This window comes from Triturus cristatus, chromosome 10 (assembly GCF_964204655.1).
Source record: "Triturus cristatus chromosome 10, aTriCri1.1, whole genome shotgun sequence".
Lineage (NCBI taxonomy): Eukaryota > Metazoa > Chordata > Amphibia > Caudata > Salamandridae > Triturus > Triturus cristatus.
In genome coordinates this window covers 830,071,158-830,077,157 of record NC_140593.1, presented here as the reverse complement: position 1 = coordinate 830,077,157, position 6,000 = coordinate 830,071,158, and the positions used below count along the sequence as shown (strand labels likewise).

Genomic DNA, 6,000 nt, shown 5'->3' with positions numbered 1-6,000 from the left:
GAAACAATGACCTTGACTGCGCGGGGCAGGACAAACCAGGTATGTGTCGGAGATGTAGAGAGTTGGAGGAACTGGATAAAAAAGATCAGGCAGGTTAGGACAGATGAAAAAGCCTGAGAGTAGAAAGAGAGTGAAAAGTGGAGGGAGAACGGAAATTCTGTGAAGCAGTAGTGAGAAACAAACTGAGGAGGCACTGGAAAGGGAATCATAGCGAAGTGCGATGAAATGAGCGGGAAGAGGAACCAGTCAGGTGCCGCGGTGCTCACTGTCCAGGCTGTAGCTATCTCTCTGCTCCGCTCCCGCGTGCATCCCTTACCCCCTCCCCCCTTCCCTCCTTCACGTGTCTCCTCTAGCAGAGCAGAGCAGGCGCTGAGGCTGCAGTCTCTCACAGGTGCCACTTCGTCCTCTGGTGGCCGCTCCTCGGAGAGAGTACCGGAAGCTGCCCCTCCTCTACCTGCTGCAGCTCAGCGCCCGGACCACAGGCCTCTCTGCTGAGAGCTCCTTCAGAAGGTGGCCGAGCCGGATTGCCTCTCCGAAGCACCACCGAGACAGGTAACCCTGACATCATATTTAGGGCTCTGAAACTTTCTGGGTAGTTTATTTGACTTTACCCACTCACCCCCCCCCCACCCCCCTTCCCAAAACGCACTGTATACTATGCTCTGCTATTTCGGAAATGCCCTTTGCATAAGCATGTTGTAGGACGATCTTTATGGCAAAGACGCTAGACCATTGAGGGCTTTAATGTGCTTGGAACCTGTGACCGGAGGGTTAAATACATATACATATGTCGGGAGCAGGCACACTGACCGTTTGAGCTACCTTCCTGTGTCGGGAACCGTTAAACTTAGGGTTACACGCACACAAACATACATCTCAGTAGTAGGAACTCCAAACCCTTGTGCTATCTTCCAGTGATTGGAACGTGTGGCCCGAGGGTTGCACATACATATGATAATAAGCGTTCTAACTACTTCAGCTGTGTCGCTGGTATTTAGCGTGTGGCCGAGAGCTAGACACATACCTCAGCAGGAGGCACAGGGACCCCCTGAGCTATCGGGCTGGGGGAAAGGACCAGGGGTCCACAATTGACGACATCGACACCCGAAGCCCTACAGCTCAACAGTCTCTCATTTGGAGTGTCGAACCCTAGATTTCACTGGGATGTCCCCTGCTCCTAAGTGACCACCTTTCAGTTGTGACCTTCAGGTGTACTCCAGTAGAGGTCAGACTGGGTCCGCATGTTTATGCCCAAGAATACCTCAGCATGGACCTGGGGCTCCACAGCTCTAGACTAACGTGGACGCAGAGAGTGACAGGGGAGGTGATCTGGTCTAAGGGCTAAAGCTGCCCGCTTTAGGACTGCTCCAATCTCAGCTCCGCACTTGGGCTAAAACAACGCGATTTATTTGTAGCGAATCCCTTAAACTCCGCATGTTTAAATCGTTAATGTGATTAAGCTCCGCATATTAACAGTAATTGTCTAATTCAAATGAGACGATGAACACGACCTTGTATGCCCTCAGAACGCCTTCTTAATATTACAGGCAGACAAAGAGCCAGAGTTCTAATGCTGACTTTCTACACTTGGTAAAAACGTGTGATCCTGGGCAAATGACTTCATCTCCAGCTCCATATTCTCGCAAACGCTGTGAGACTGTACACCACCACTAAGTGCTGAGTACAAGTTCATGGGGGCTAATATGGACTGGCGTATGCTCACCCGAGCAGGACCAACAGTGGATTTGTGGGAGGGTGTGCGTAATGTAATGGCCGACTTTGGAACTGGGGAACCGGGTTCTAGTCACGGCCTTAGTTTACCATCCTCCGATTCTGGGAAAATCACTTAATCTCGACGTGCCTAGAAAAAAATGAATGTGTCCTTGTGTAATGTAACCGGTGCTCATGTAAAGCGCTCCTATGCGGGGTTCGGGTCAAGTCTGCGCTCTATACTGCAACAGCAACACAACATTTCGTTTTCGGTGCCTCTTAGACCGCGGTGCTGCACTGGACTGCGTCCTCGCGCACTGTATTATAGGGTTGTATTTATCTAGTGCCTCGTAGCCCATTACGAGGCGCTGAAATGTATTTTTTCTCACGTGCAGCACCTACACTGGGCAGGAATGCGTGGTTTGCAAACTATTATATTTGGTGCTAGCCTTAGTAGGCACTGTTTTGGATGTCATGTTGAGGGAACAGAGAGGTGTTTGTTTTCATCGTACCTCGGGGCATAGTGCCAAGCAGAGTAATAGAGGAGGATGTGAGAGAGGCGCGCAAATTAGAATTGTAATTAGTTGACGGATAATTTACTATCTAGATCCTATGTTACGTTTAATTGACTCTAGTATGCTGCACTGCAGGCAGCCATTAAGGACGCCCCTTCCCCCCGCAGCCCAGTGATGACAGCCAGTGTGGGATTCCCAGCCCCCCCCCCCCCCCCGCCTCTATTTTTAACGCTGGGCAACTTCCGTTCAAGTCAAGTCAGATCACGATGTGGATGCTTCCAGCCTTAACGGAGAGCTGCGCAGTATCATTCGGATCTGTATAGCGCTGAATGTTAGGCACTCAGTCCATTTCGAAGGGCTCCTTACGTTTACAGCTTGAGGAAACCAAGAGGCACAGAAAGACACATCGATGTTGCCGAGGATCACACGCATAGAGAGAGGACCGTTACTTTGCCGGGATTAGAATTTAAATGTCAGGGTGTTATTTGCCAGGGAGATATTAACCAATCAATGACTTGGTTTCCACGTGCTCAGATTGGACTCCGTTACTGAGTACTCAGTGAAAGTCACGGGGTCTCAAATAGAATGAACATATACTCTCTGTACGGAACACACAAGGATGAAAAAGTCACGTGTTTTAAGGCGACCCTGCACCCATAGTATTGGCGTGGCTCGAGCGCACTCACTCTAAGCAGGGTCTGTCTGCTCACCGAATTGAAGCATCTAGCCAAGAAACCTGTGTTTGACCTGGGTTCAAATTCCGGGGTCCACTCAGCCTTTCCACTGTTAAAATGAGTACCGTTTAGTTGGGTCACTATAAACACCTGTAATTCAGAGTCCAGATGCCCCAAGGATTGCTGCTTTACAAATGCACATCATAGGCTAATCCAATGATAAATACTTTCGTGCCCGAGACTAGAATCCCCATCGCTGCACCCCACACAGAAACACGTGACCCTGGGCAAATAATCCCTCTGCTTTCACTAATCTGATGTTGTAAACGCTCATGCCGGTTATTCTGGCCAAAGTACTTTACAATTATGAGTAGTCAGGTTGGTGACATAAGGTGTTGATTTCCACTTTGACACTGTATAGCGATTATATAGGTTTATGATCTTGTGACGTATGCCTGCGTTGGAATCAGAGTGTACTTCCTCATTAAAACTGACCCACTTGCACGGAGGTTTGCGCTAAAACATGCGTGAGTGCGGCGCGCTCCAAAGCCCCGAGCGCCGCCCTCTTTTCTCCTGGAAAAGCGTATTTTATTTATAGCGAGTAATCTGTACTGCTCACTTGCTGAACGTTAAACTAGAAACAGGAAGCGCAAGTACTCCCCAGGGGAGGAGAACCGGGCCTTGCCGAGCGGGCTCTCGAGGGTACAGAGCCTGGGGTTTTAATGGCATCTCCTGGTTTTCTACAGCACTTACTACTACCTCCATATTTCTTCTTCCCGCGCGGATTTACCTTTTCGCTCTTGCAAATTTAATAATCTCTTTTAGTCTAACGTCGTCACACTTCCGCGTGCTTCTGCATGCTGTCTCTCTGTTCCTCTGTATAGGGGATCACTGGCGCGGTATCCTTATGCATCTGTAGGCAGAATCTCCCGTGTCCCACATCCCTCATGTCCCTGTAAACTCTCTCTCTATTTCATGCCCTCTGCCTTGTTTAGCACAGGGGCTCCCATGTCCCGCATCCCTCACGTCCCTGTAAGCTGTCTCTCTCTTTCATGCTCTCTGCCTTGTTTAGCACAGGGGCTCCCATGTCCCACATCCCTCACGTCCCTGTAAACTGTCTCTCTCTTTCATGCTCTCTGCCTTGTTTAGCACGGGGTCTCCCATGCCCGCATCCCTCACGTCCCTGTAAGCTGTCTCTCTCTTTCATGCTCTCTGCCTTGTTTAGCACGGGGTCTCCCATGTCCCGCACCCCTCACGTCCCTGTAAGCTCTCTCTCTCTTTCGTGCTCTCTGCCTTGTTTAGCACAGGGGCTCCCATGTCCCACATCCCTCGCGCGTCCCTGTAAGCTCTCTCTCTCTTTAATGCTCTCTGCCTTGTTTAGCACAGGGGCTCCCATGTCCCGCATCCCTCGCGTCCCTGTAAACTGTCTCTCTCTTTCATGCTCTCTGCCTTGTTTAGCACAGGGGCTCCCATGTCCCGCACCCCTCACGTCCCTGTAAGCTCTCTCTCTCTCTCTCTTTCATGCTCTCTGCCTTGTTTAGCACGGGGTCTCCCATGCCCGCATCCCTCACGTCCCTGTAAGCTCCCTCTCTCTCTTTCGTGCTCTCTGCCTTGTTTAGCACAGGGGCTCCCATGTCCCACATCCCTCACGTCCCTGTAAGCAGTCTCTCTCTTTCATGCTCTCTGCCTTGTTTAGCACAGGGACTCCCATGTCCCGCATCCCTCAAGTCCCTGTAAGCTCTCTGTCTCTTTCATGCTCTCTGCCTTGTTTAGCACAGGGGATCCCATGTCCCGCATCCCTCACGTCCCTGTAAGCTGTCTCTCTCTTTCGTGCTCTCTGCCTTGTTTAGCACAGGGGCTCCCATGTCCCACATCCCTCACATCCCTGTAAGCTCTCTCGCTCTCTTTCGTGCTCTCTGCCTTGTTTAGCACAGGGGCTCCCATGTCCCGCATCCCTCATGTCCCTGTAAGCTGTTTCTCTCTTTCATGCTCTCTGTCTTGTTTAGCACAGGGGCTCCCATGTCCCACATCCCTCACGTCCCTGTAAACTCTCTCTCTCTTTCGTGCTCTCTGCCTTGTTTAGCACAGGGGCTCCCATGTCCCGCATCCCTCACGTCCCTGTAAGCAGTCTCTCTCTTTCATGCTCTCTGCCTTGTTTAGCACAGGGACTCCCATGTCCCGCATCCCTCAAGTCCCTGTAAGCTCTCTGTCTCTTTCATGCTCTCTGCCTTGTTTAGCACAGGGGCTCCCATGTCCCACATCCCTCACATCCCTGTAAACTCTCTCGCTCTCTTTCGTGCTCTCTGGCTTGTTTAGCACAGGGGCTCCCATGTCCCGCATCCCTCATGTCCCTGTAAGCTGTCTCTCTCTTTCATGCTCTCTGCCTTGTTTAGCACAGGGACTCCCATGTCCCGCATCCCTCAAGTCCCTGTAAGCTCTCTGTCTCTTTCGTGCTCTCTGCCTTGTTTAGCACAGGGGCTCCCATGTCCCACATCCCTCACATCCCTGTAAGCTCTCTCGCTCTCTTTCGTGCTCTCTGCCTTGTTTAGCACAGGGACTCCCATGTCCCGCATCCATCGCGTCCCTGTAAGCTGTCTCTCTCTTTCGTGCTCTCTGCCTTGTTTAGCACAGGGGCTCCCATGTCCCACATCCCTCGCGCGTCCCTGTAAGCTTTCTCTCTCTTTAATGCTCTCTGCCTTGTTTAGCACAGGGGCTCCCATGTCCCGCATCCCTCGCGTCCCTGTAAACTGTCTCTCTCTTTCATGCTCTCTGCCTTGTTTAGCACAGGGGCTCCCATGTCCCGCACCCCTCACGTCCCTGTAAGCTCTCTCTCTCTCTTTCATGCTCTCTGCCTTGTTTAGCACGGGGTCTCCCATGTCCCACATCCCTCATGTCCCTGTAACTCTCTCGCTCTCTGCCTTGTTTAGCACAGGGGCTCCCATGTCCCGCATCCCTCACGTCCCTGTAAGCTCTCTCTGTCTCTTTCATGCTCTCTGCCTTGTTTAGCACAGGGGCTCCCATGTCCCGCATCCCTCACGTCCCTGTAAGCTCTCTGTCTCTTTCATGCTCTCTGCCTTGTTTAGCACAGGGGCTCCCATGTC

The 6,000-nt window shown here is 51.6% G+C and overlaps 1 protein-coding gene across 1 annotated transcript in view; it reads left to right on the top strand.

Annotated features, from left to right (window-relative positions):
• The first annotated feature begins 452 nt into the window (after positions 1-452).
• The window catches only part of LOC146790091 (glucagon receptor-like), a 481,117-nt gene continuing 475,569 nt past the window's right edge, over positions 453-6,000 (top strand). Inside the window, exon 1 of the mRNA XM_085630168.1 lies at positions 453-552. The gene's annotated coding sequence lies outside the window, so the exon portion shown is untranslated. The remainder of the gene's footprint in view (positions 553-6,000) is intronic.